This window comes from Salvelinus fontinalis, unplaced genomic scaffold, assembly GCF_029448725.1.
Source record: "Salvelinus fontinalis isolate EN_2023a unplaced genomic scaffold, ASM2944872v1 scaffold_0316, whole genome shotgun sequence".
Classification (NCBI taxonomy): Eukaryota; Metazoa; Chordata; class Actinopteri; order Salmoniformes; family Salmonidae; genus Salvelinus; species Salvelinus fontinalis.
The window spans coordinates 121,126-133,350 of NW_026600525.1; the positions used below are offsets into that span (position 1 = coordinate 121,126).

The 12,225-nt window shown below is 44.0% G+C and overlaps 5 non-coding genes across 5 annotated transcripts; all 5 read right to left on the reverse strand.

Annotated features, from left to right (window-relative positions):
• Positions 1–4,514: 4,514 nt before the first annotated feature.
• On the reverse strand, positions 4,515–4,587 carry trnak-cuu (transfer RNA lysine (anticodon CUU)). Its single transcript has one exon. It is a non-coding gene; the product is annotated as a tRNA-Lys (tRNA).
• Positions 4,588–8,140: 3,553 nt separating this feature from the next.
• trnak-cuu (transfer RNA lysine (anticodon CUU)) lies at positions 8,141–8,213 on the reverse strand. Its single transcript has one exon. It is a non-coding gene; the product is annotated as a tRNA-Lys (tRNA).
• Positions 8,214–9,176: 963 nt separating this feature from the next.
• trnak-cuu (transfer RNA lysine (anticodon CUU)) lies at positions 9,177–9,249 on the reverse strand. Its single transcript has one exon. It is a non-coding gene; the product is annotated as a tRNA-Lys (tRNA).
• A 1,999-nt stretch (positions 9,250–11,248) lies between these two features.
• trnak-cuu (transfer RNA lysine (anticodon CUU)) lies at positions 11,249–11,321 on the reverse strand. The gene has a single exon. It is a non-coding gene; the product is annotated as a tRNA-Lys (tRNA).
• Positions 11,322–11,766: 445 nt separating this feature from the next.
• trnak-cuu (transfer RNA lysine (anticodon CUU)) lies at positions 11,767–11,839 on the reverse strand. Its single transcript has one exon. It is a non-coding gene; the product is annotated as a tRNA-Lys (tRNA).
• Positions 11,840–12,225: the final 386 nt, after the last annotated feature.

The following is a 12,225-nucleotide window of genomic DNA, read 5'->3' on the forward strand; positions in this document are numbered from 1 at the left end:
GTTGTTAATGGATCCTGTGGTGCATTCGGTTAGCGTGTTGTACTTATACAGCAGTATGCAGTAAATTGATGTCACGGTTGTGAGTTTGAGCCTCAGCAGATGCAAGTATTTTTCTTGAACCTTCTGCCTGTCTATTTCTTGTCGAGAAAAGGAGCATTGCTTCAAACCATTTAGGAGGACGTTTCATTGGTAATAGGTCTGTCATTGAGATAAAAGGTCAGAGTGAAGGTATAGCTAGGATTCAAATCCATAGTCTTCTGTAACACCAGCTATGCCTGACATGTCAGCAATGCAGGGTGGCAAGCCTGCTCGAATGTCCAAGCGGATGACTGTTTGCAAAGTGAGTTCGTGCTTCGGAAGAGAAAAGTGTCACCCAACGTGGGGCTCCAAACCACGAGCCTGAGATTAAGAGTCTCATGCTCTACCGACTGAGCTAGCCAGGCATCTCAACATTAATAATTACTTGGTCTGAATATCGTACAGCTCTGTTTGAGCAAAATATGGTGATCAGTGAAAGTGTTGTTAATGGATCCTGTGGTGCATTCGGTTAGCGTGTTGTACTTATACAGCAGTATGCAGTAAATTGATGTCACGGTTATGAGTTTGAGCCTCAGCAGATGCAAGTATTTTTCTTGAACCTTCTGCCTGTCTATTTCTTGTCGAGAAAAGGAGCATTGCTTCAAACCATTTAGGAGGACGTTTCATTAGTAATAGGTATGTAATTGAGATAAAAGGTCAGAGTGAAGGTATAGCTAGGATTCAAATCCATAGTCTTCTGTAAAACCAGCTATGCCTGACAAGACAGCAATGCAGGGTGGCAAGCCTGCTCGAATGTCCAAGCGGATGGCTGTTTGCAAAGTGAGTTCGTGCTTCGGAAGAGAAAAGATTCACCCAACGTGGGGCTCGAATCCACGACCCTGAGATTAAGAGTCTCATGCTCTACCGACTGAGCTAGCCAGGCACCTCAACAGTGATAATTACTTGGTCTGAATATCGTACAGCTCTGTTTGAGCAAAATATGGTGATCAGTGAGAATGTTGTTAATGGATCCTGTGGTGCATTCGGTTAGCGTGTTGTACTTATACAGCAGTATGCAGTAAATTGATGTCACGGTTGTGAGTTTGAGCCTCAGCAGATGCAAGTATTTTTCTTGAACCTTCTGCCTGTCTATTTCTTGTCGAGAAAAGGAGCATTGCTTCAAACCATTTAGGAGGACGTTTCATTGGTAATAGGTCTGTCATTGAGATAAAAGGTCAGAGTGAAGGTATAGCTAGGATTCAAATCCATAGTCTTCTGTAAAACCAGCTATGCCTGACAAGTCAGCAATGCAGGGTGGCAAGCCTGCTCGAATGTCCAAGCGGATGGCTGTTTGCAAAGTGAGTTCGTGCTTCGGAAGAGAAAAGAATCACCCAACGTGGGGCTCGAACCCACGACCCTGAGATTAAGAGACTCATGCTCTACCGACTGAGCTAGCCAGGCACCTCAACAGTGATAATTACTTGGTCTGAATATCGTACAGCTCTGTTTGAGCAAAATATGGTGATCAGTGAGAATGTTGTTAATGGATCCTGTGGTGCATTCGGTTAGCGTGTTGTACTTATACAGCAGTATGCAGTAAATTGATGTCACGGTTGTGAGTTTGAGCCTCAGCAGATGCAAGTATTTTTCTTGAACCTTCTGCCAGTCTATTTCTTGTCGAGAAAAGGAGCATTGCTTCAAACCATTTAGGAGGACGTTTCATTGGTAATAGGTCTGTCATTGAGATAAAAGGTCAGAGTGAAGGTATAGCTAGGATTCAAATCCATAGTCTTCTGTAACACCAGCTATGCCTGACATGTCAGCAATGCAGGGTGGCAAGCCTGCTCGAATGTCCAAGCGGATGACTGTTTGCAAAGTGAGTTCGTGCTTCGGAAGAGAAAAGTGTCACCCAACGTGGGGCTCCAAACCACGAGCCTGAGATTAAGAGTCTCATGCTCTACCGACTGAGCTAGCCAGGCATCTCAACATTAATAATTACTTGGTCTGAATATCGTACAGCTCTGTTTGAGCAAAATATGGTGATCAGTGAAAGTGTTGTTAATGGATCCTGTGGTGCATTCGGTTAGCGTGTTGTACTTATACAGCAGTATGCAGTAAATTGATGTCACGGTTATGAGTTTGAGCCTCAGCAGATGCAAGTATTTTTCTTGAACCTTCTGCCTGTCTATTTCTTGTCGAGAAAAGGAGCATTGCTTCAAACCATTTAGGAGGACGTTTCATTAGTAATAGGTATGTAATTGAGATAAAAGGTCAGAGTGAAGGTATAGCTAGGATTCAAATCCATAGTCTTCTGTAAAACCAGCTATGCCTGACAAGACAGCAATGCAGGGTGGCAAGCCTGCTCGAATGTCCAAGCGGATGGCTGTTTGCAAAGTGAGTTCGTGCTTCGGAAGAGAAAAGATTCACCCAACGTGGGGCTCGAATCCACGACCCTGAGATTAAGAGTCTCATGCTCTACCGACTGAGCTAGCCAGGCACCTCAACAGTGATAATTACTTGGTCTGAATATCGTACAGCTCTGTTTGAGCAAAATATGGTGATCAGTGAGAATGTTGTTAATGGATCCTGTGGTGCATTCGGTTAGCGTGTTGTACTTATACAGCAGTATGCAGTAAATTGATGTCACGGTTGTGAGTTTGAGCCTCAGCAGATGCAAGTATTTTTCTTGAACCTTCTGCCTGTCTATTTCTTGTCGAGAAAAGGAGCATTGCTTCAAACCATTTAGGAGGACGTTTCATTGGTAATAGGTCTGTCATTGAGATAAAAGGTCAGAGTGAAGGTATAGCTAGGATTCAAATCCATAGTCTTCTGTAAAACCAGCTATGCCTGACAAGTCAGCAATGCAGGGTGGCAAGCCTGCTCGAATGTCCAAGCGGATGGCTGTTTGCAAAGTGAGTTCGTGCTTCGGAAGAGAAAAGATTCACCCAACGTGGGGCTCGAACCCACGACCCTGAGATTAAGAGACTCATGCTCTACTGACTGAGCTAGCCAGGCACCTCAACAGTGATAATTACTTGGTCTGAATATCGTACAGCTCTGTTTGAGCAAAATATGGTGATCAGTGAGAATGTTGTTAATGGATCCTGTGGTGCATTCGGTTAGCGTGTTGTACTTATACAGCAGTATGCAGTAAATTGATGTCACGGTTGTGAGTTTGAGCCTCAGCAGATGCAAGTATTTTTCTTGAACCTTCTGCCGGTCTATTTCTTGTCGAGAAAAGGAGCATTGCTTCAAACCATTTAGGAGGACGTTTCATTGGTAATAGGTCTGTCATTGAGATAAAAGGTCAGAGTGAAGGTATAGCTAGGATTCAAATCCATAGTCTTCTGTAAAACCAGCTATGCCTGACAAGTCAGCAATGCAGGGTGGCAAGCCTGCTCGAATGTCCAAGCGGATGGCTGTTTGCAAAGTGAGTTCGTGCTTCGGAAGAGAAAAGTGTCACCCAACGTGGGGCTCGAAACCACGAGCCTGAGATTAAGAGTCTCATGCTCTACCGACTGAGCTAGCCAGGCATCTCAACATTAATAATTACTTGGTCTGAATATCGTACAGCTCTGTTTGAGCAAAATATGGTGATCAGTGAAAGTGTTGTTAATGGATCCTGTGGTGCATTCGGTTAGCGTGTTGTACTTATACAGCAGTATGCAGTAAATTGATGTCACGGTTATGAGTTTGAGCCTCAGCAGATGCAAGTATTTTTCTTGAACCTTCTGCCTGTCTATTTCTTGTCGAGAAAAGGAGCATTGCTTCAAACCATTTAGGAGGACGTTTCATTAGTAATAGGTATGTAATTGAGATAAAAGGTCAGAGTGAAGGTATAGCTAGGACTCAAATCCATAGTCTTCTGTAACACCAGCTATGCCTGACAAGACAGCAATGCAGGGTGGCAAGCCTGCTCGAATGTCCAAGCGGATGGCTGTTTGCAAAGTGAGTTCGTGCTTCGGAAGAGAAAAGATTCACCCAACGTGGGGCTCGAATCCACGACCCTGAGATTAAGAGTCTCATGCTCTACCGACTGAGCTAGCCAGGCACCTCAACAGTGATAATTACTTGGTCTGAATATCGTACAGCTCTGTTTGAGCAAAATATGGTGATCAGTGAGAATGTTGTTAATGGATCCTGTGGTGCATTCGGTTAGCGTGTTGTACTTATACAGCAGTATGCAGTAAATTGATGTCACGGTTGTGAGTTTGAGCCTCAGCAGATGCAAGTATTTTTCTTGAACCTTCTGCCTGTCTATTTCTTGTCGAGAAAAGGAGCATTGCTTCAAACCATTTAGGAGGACGTTTCATTGGTAATAGGTCTGTCATTGAGATAAAAGGTCAGAGTGAAGGTATAGCTAGGATTCAAATCCATAGTCTTCTGTAAAACCAGCTATGCCTGACAAGTCAGCAATGCAGGGTGGCAAGCCTGCTCGAATGTCCAAGCGGATGGCTGTTTGCAAAGTGAGTTCGTGCTTCGGAAGAGAAAAGATTCACCCAACGTGGGGCTCGAACCCACGACCCTGAGATTAAGAGTCTCATGCTCTACCGACTGAGCTAGCCAGGCATCTCAACATTAATAATTACTTGGTCTGAATATCGTACAGCTCTGTTTGAGCAAAATATGGTGATCAGTGAGAATGTTGTTAATGGATCCTGTGGTGCATTCGGTTAGCGTGTTGTACTTATACAGCAGTATGCAGTAAATTGATGTCACGGTTGTGAGTTTGAGCCTCAGCAGATGCAAGTATTTTTCTTGAACCTTCTGCCTGTCTATTTCTTGTCGAGAAAAGGAGCATTGCTTCAAACCATTTAGGAGGACGTTTCATTGGTAATAGGTATGTCATTGAGATAAAAGGTCAGAGTGAAGGTATAGCTAGGATTCAAATCCATAGTCTTCTGTAAAACCAGCTATGCCTGACAAGTCAGCAATGCAGGGTGGCAAGCCTGCTCGAATGTCCAAGCGGATGGCTGTTTGCAAAGTGAGTTCGTGCTTCGGAAGAGAAAAGTGTCACCCAACGTGGGGCTCGAAACCACGAGCCTGAGATTTAGAGTCTCATGCTCTACCGACTGAGCTAGCCAGGCATCTCAACATTAATAATTACTTGGTCTGAATATCGTACAGCTCTGTTTGAGCAAAATATGGTGATCAGTGAAAGTGTTGTTAATGGATCCTGTGGTGCATTCGGTTAGCGTGTTTTACTTATACAGCAGTATGCAGTAAATTGATGTCACGGTTATGAGTTTGAGCCTCAGCAGATGCAAGTATTTTTCTTGAACCTTCTGCCTGTCTATTTCTTGTCGGGAAAAGGAGCATTGCTTCAAACCATTTAGGAGGACGTTTCATTGGTAATAGGTATGTCATTGAGATAAAAGGTCAGAGTGAAGGTATAGCTAGGATTCAAATCCATAGTCTTCTGTAAAACCAGCTATGCCTGACAAGACAGCAATGCAGGGTGGCAAGACTGCTCGAATGTCCAAGCGGATGGCTGTTTGCAAAGTGAGTTCGTGCTTCGGAAGAGAAAAGATTCACCCAACGTGGGGCTCGAATCCACGACCCTGAGATTAAGAGTCTCATGCTCTACCGACTGAGCTAGCCAGGCACCTCAACAGTGATAATTACTTGGTCTGAATATCGTACAGCTCTGTTTGAGCAAAATATGGTGATCAGTGAGAATGTTGTTAATGGATCCTGTGGTGCATTCGGTTAGCGTGTTGTACTTATACAGCAGTATGCAGTAAATTGATGTCACGGTTGTGAGTTTGAGCCTCAGCAGATGCAAGTATTTTTCTTGAACCTTCTGCCTGTCTATTTCTTGTCGAGAAAAGGAGCATTGCTTCAAACCATTTAGGAGGACGTTTCATTGGTAATAGGTTTGTCATTGAGATAAAAGGTCAGAGTGAAGGTATAGCTAGGATTCAAATCCATAGTCTTCTGTAAAACCAGCTATGCCTGACAAGTCAGCAATGCAGGGTGGCAAGCCTGCTCGAATGTCCAAGCGGATGGCTGTTTGCAAAGTGAGTTCGTGCTTCGGAAGAGAAAAGATTCGCCCAACGTGGGGCTCGAAGCCACGACCCTGAGATTAAGAGTCTCATGCTCTACCGACTGAGCTAGCCAGGCACCTCAACAGTGATAATTACTTGGTCTGAATATCGTACAGCTCTGTTTGAGCAAAATATGGTGATCAGTGAAAGTGTTGTTAATGGATCCTGTGGTGCATTCGGTTAGCGTGTTGTACTTATACAGCAGTATGCAGTAAATTGATGTCACGGTTGTGAGTTTGAGCCTCAGCAGATGCAAGTATTTTTCTTGAACCTTCTGCCTGTCTATTTCTTGTCGAGAAAAGGAGCATTGCTTCAAACCATTTAGGAGGACGTTTCATTGATAATAGGTCTGTCATTGAGATAAAAGGTCAGAGTGAAGGTATAGCTAGGATTCAAATCCATAGTCTTCTGTAAAACCAGCTATGCCTGACAAGACAGCAATGCAGGGTGGCAAGCCTGCTCGAATGTCCAAGCGGATGGCTGTTTGCAAAGTGAGTTCGTGCTTCGGAAGAGAAAAGATTCACCCAACGTGGGGCTCGAATCCACGACCCTGAGATTAAGAGTCTCATGCTCTACCGACTGAGCTAGCCAGGCACCTCAACAGTGATAATTACTTGGTCTGAATATCGTACAGCTCTGTTTGAGCAAAATATGGTGATCAGTGAGAATGTTGTTAATGGATCCTGTGGTGCATTCGGTTAGCGTGTTGTACTTATACAGCAGTATGCAGTAAATTGATGTCACGGTTGTGAGTTTGAGCCTCAGCAGATGCAAGTATTTTTCTTGAACCTTCTGCCTGTCTATTTCTTGTCGAGAAAAGGAGCATTGCTTCAAACCATTTAGGAGGTCGTTTCATTGGTAATAGGTATGTCATTGAGATAAAAGGTCAGAGTGAAGGTATAGCTAGGATTCAAATCCATAGTCTTCTGTAACACCAGCTATGCCTGACATGTCAGCAATGCAGGGTGGCAAGCCTGCACGAAAGTCCAAGCGGATGGCTGTTTGCAAAGTGAGTTCGTGCTTCGGAAGAGAAAAGTGTCACCCAACGTGGGGCTCGAAACCACGAGCCTGAGATTAAGAGTCTCATGCTCTACCGACTGAGCTAGCCAGGCATCTCAACATTAATAATTACTTGGTCTGAATATCGTACAGCTCTGTTTGAGCAAAATATGGTGATCAGTGAAAGTGTTGTTAATGGATCCTGTGGTGCATTCGGTTAGCGTGTTGTACTTATACAGCAGTATGCAGTAAATTGATGTCACGGTTATGAGTTTGAGCCTCAGCAGATGCAAGTATTTTTCTTGAACCTTCTGCCTGTCTATTTCTTGTCGGGAAAAGGAGCATTGCTTCAAACCATTTAGGAGGACGTTTCATTGGTAATAGGTATGTCATTGAGATAAAAGGTCAGAGTGAAGGTATAGCTAGGATTCAAATCCATAGACTTCTGTAAAACCAGCTATGCCTGACAAGACAGCAATGCAGGGTGGCAAGCCTGCTCGAATGTCCAAGCGGATGGCTGTTTGCAAAGTGAGTTCGTGCTTCGGAAGAGAAAAGATTCACCCAACGTGGGGCTCGAATCCACGACCCTGAGATTAAGAGTCTCATGCTCTACCGACTGAGCTAGCCAGGCACCTCAACAGTGATAATTACTTGGTCTGAATATCGTACAGCTCTGTTTGAGCAAAATATGGTGATCAGTGAGAATGTTGTTAATGGATCCTGTGGTGCATTCGGTTAGCGTGTTGTACTTATACAGCAGTATGCAGTAAATTGATGTCACGGTTGTGAGTTTGAGCCTCAGCAGATGCAAGTATTTTTCTTGAACCTTCTGCCGGTCTATTTCTTGTCGAGAAAAGGAGCATTGCTTCAAACCATTTAGGAGGACGTTTCATTGGTAATAGGTCTGTCATTGAGATAAAAGGTCAGAGTGAAGGTATAGCTAGGATTCAAATCCATAGTCTTCTGTAAAACCAGCTATGCCTGACAAGTCAGCAATGCAGGGTGGCAAGCCTGCTCGAATGTCCAAGCGGATGGCTGTTTGCAAAGTGAGTTCGTGCTTCGGAAGAGAAAAGATTCACCCAACGTGGGGCTCGAACCCACGACCCTGAGATTAAGAGTCTCATGCTCTACCGACTGAGCTAGCCAGGCATATCAACATTAATAATTACTTGGTCTGAATATCGTACAGCTTTGTTTGAGCAAAATATGGTGATCAGTGAAAGTGTTGTTAATGGATCCTGTGGTGCATTCGGTTAGCGTGTTGTATTTATACAGCAGTATGCAGTAAATTGATGTCACGGTTATGAGTTTGAGCCTCAGCAGATGCAAGTATTTTTCTTGAACCTTCTGCCGGTCTATTTCTTGTCGAGAAAAGGAGCATTGCTTCAAACCATTTAGGAGGACGTTTCATTGGTAATAGGTATGTCATTGAGATAAAAGGTCAGAGTGAAGGTATAGCTAGGATTCAAATCCATAGTCTTCTGTAAAACCAGCTATGCCTGACAAGTCAGCAATGCAGGGTGGCAAGCCTGCTCGAATGTCCAAGCGGATGGCTGTTTGCAAAGTGAGTTCGTGCTTCGGAAGAGAAAAGATTCACCCAACGTGGGGCTCGAAACCACGACCCTGAGATTAAGAGTCTCATGCTCTACCGACTGAGCTAGCCAGGCATATCAACATTAATAATTACTTGGTCTGAATATCGTACAGCTTTGTTTGAGCAAAATATGGTGATCAGTGAAAGTGTTGTTAATGGATCCTGTGGTGCATTCGGTTAGCGTGTTGTATTTATACAGCAGTATGCAGTAAATTGATGTCACGGTTATGAGTTTGAGCCTCAGCAGATGCAAGTATTTTTCTTGAACCTTCTGCCTGTCTATTTCTTTTCGAGAAAAGGAGCATTGCTTCAAACCATTTAGGAGGACGTTTCATTGGTAATAGGTATGTCATTGAGATAAAAGGTCAGAGTGAAGGTATAGCTAGGATTCAAATCCATAGTCTTCTGTAAAACCAGCTATGCCTGACAAGACAGCAATGCAGGGTGGCAAGCCTGCTCGAAAGTCCAAGCGGATGGCTGTTTGCAAAGTGAGTTCGTGCTTCGGAAGAGAAAAGATTCACCCAACGTGGGGCTCGAACCCACGACCCTGAGATTAAGAGTCTCATGCTCTACCGACTGAGCTAGCCAGGCACCTCAACAGTGATAATTACTTGGTCTGAATATCGTACAGCTCTGTTTGAGCAAAATATGGTGATCAGTGAGAATGTTGTTAATGGATCCTGTGGTGCATTCGGTTAGCGTGTTGTACTTATACAGCAGTATGCAGTAAATTGATGTCACGGTTGTGAGTTTGAGCCTCAGCAGATGCAAGTATTTTTCTTGAACCTTCTGCCTGTCTATTTCTTGTCGAGAAAAGGAGCATTGCTTCAAACCATTTAGGAGGACGTTTCATTGGTAATAGGTCTGTCATTGAGATAAAAGGGCAGAGTGAAGGTATAGCTAGGATTCAAATCCATAGTATTCTGTAAAACCAGCTATGCCTGACAAGTGAGCAATGCAGGGTGGCAAGCCTGCTCGAATGTCCAAACGGATGGCTGTTTGCAAAGTGAGTTCGTGCTTCGGAAGAGATAAGATTAGCCCAACGTGGGGCTCAAACCCACGACCCTGAGATTAAGAGTCTCATGCTCTACCGACTGAGCTAGCCAGGCACCTCAACAGTGATAATTACTTGGTCTGAATATCGTACAGCTCTGTTTGAGCAAAATATGGTGATCAGTGAGAATGTTGTTAATGGATCCTGTGGTGCATTCGGTTAGCGTGTTGTACTTATACAGCAGTATGCAGTAAATTGATGTCACGGTTGTGAGTTTGAGCCTCAGCAGATGCAAGTATTTTTCTTGAACCTTCTGCCTGTCTATTTCTTGTCGAGAAAAGGAGCATTGCTTCAAACCATTTAGGAGGACGTTTCATTGGTAATAGGTATGTCATTGAGATAAAAGGTCAGAGTGAAGGTATAGCTAGGATTCAAATCCATAGTCTTCTGTAAAACCAGCTATGCCTGACAAGACAGCAATGCAGGGTGGCAAGCCTGCTCGAAAGTCCAAGCGGATGGCTGTTTGCAAAGTGAGTTCGTGCTTCGGAAGAGAAAAGATTCAGCCAACGTGGGGCTCGAACCCACGACCCTGAGATTAAGAGTCTCATGCTCTACCGACTTAGCTAGCCAGGCACCTCAACAGTGATAATTACTTGGTCTGAATATCGTACAGCTCTGTTTGAGCAAAATATGGTGATCAGTGAGAATGTTGTTAATGGATCCTGTGGTGCATTCGGTTAGCGTGTTGTACTTATACAGCAGTATGCAGTAAATTGATGTCACGGTTGTGAGTTTGAGCCTCAGCAGATGCAAGTATTTTTCTTGAACCTTCTGCCTGTCTATTTCTTGTCGAGAAAAGGAGCATGGCTTCAAACCATTTAGGAGGACGTTTCATTGGTAATAGGTCTGTCATTGAGATAAAAGGTCAGAGTGAAGGTATAGCTAGGATTCAAATCCATAGTCTTCTGTAAAACCAGCTATGCCTGACAAGTCAGCAATGCAGGGTGGCAAGCCTGCTTGAATGTCCAAGCGGATGGCTGTTTGCAAAGTGAGTTCGTGCTTCGGAAGAGAAAAGATTCCCCCAACGTGGGGCTCGAACCCACGACCCTGAGATTAAGAGTCTCATGCTCTACCGACTGAGCTAGCCAGGCATATGAACATTGATAATTACTTGGTCTGAATATCGTACAGCTCTGTTTGAGCAAAATATGGTGATCAGTGAGAATGTTGTTAATGGATCCTGTGGTGCATTCGGTTAGCGTGTTGTATTTATACAGCAGTATGCAGTAAATTGATGTCACGGTTATGAGTTTGAGCCTCAGCAGATGCAAGTATTTTTCTTGAACCTTCTGCCTGTCTATTTCTTTTCGAGAAAAGGAGCATTGCTTCAAACCATTTAGGAGGACGTTTCATTGGTAATAGGTATGTCATTGAGATAAAAGGTCAGAGTGAAGGTATAGCTAGGATTCAAATCCATAGTCTTCTGTAAAACCAGCTATGCCTGACAAGACAGCAATGCAGGGTGGCAAGCCTGCTCGAAAGTCCAAGCGGATGGCTGTTTGCAAAGTGAGTTCGTGCTTCGGAAGAGAAAAGATTCACCCAACGTGGGGCTCGAACCCACGACCCTGAGATTAAGAGTCTCATGCTCTACCGACTGAGCTAGCCAGGCACCTCAACAGTGATAATTACTTGGTCTGAATATCGTACAGCTCTGTTTGAGCAAAATATGGTGATCAGTGAGAATGTTGTTAATGGATCCTGTGGTGCATTCGGTTAGCGTGTTGTACTTATACAGCAGTATGCAGTAAATTGATGTCACGGTTGTGAGTTTGAGCCTCAGCAGATGCAAGTATTTTTCTTGAACCTTCTGCCTGTCTATTTCTTGTCGAGAAAAGGAGCATTGCTTCAAACCATTTAGGAGGACGTTTCATTGGTAATAGGTCTGTCATTGAGATAAAAGGGCAGAGTGAAGGTATAGCTAGGATTCAAATCCATAGTATTCTGTAAAACCAGCTATGCCTGACAAGTGAGCAATGCAGGGTGGCAAGCCTGCTCGAATGTCCAAACGGATGGCTGTTTGCAAAGTGAGTTCGTGCTTCGGAAGAGATAAGATTAGCCCAACGTGGGGCTCGAACCCACGACCCTGAGATTAAGAGTCTCATGCTCTACCGACTGAGCTAGCCAGGCACCTCAACAGTGATAATTACTTGGTCTGAATATCGTACAGCTCTGTTTGAGCAAAATATGGTGATCAGTGAGAATGTTGTTAATGGATCCTGTGGTGCATTCGGTTAGCGTGTTGTACTTATACAGCAGTATGCAGTAAATTGATGTCACGGTTGTGAGTTTGAGCCTCAGCAGATGCAAGTATTTTTCTTGAACCTTCTGCCTGTCTATTTCTTGTCGAGAAAAGGAGCATTGCTTCAAACCATTTAGGAGGACGTTTCATTGGTAATAGGTATGTCATTGAGATAAAAGGTCAGAGTGAAGGTATAGCTAGGATTCAAATCCATAGTCTTCTGTAAAACCAGCTATGCCTGACAAGACAGCAATGCAGGGTGGCAAGCCTGCTC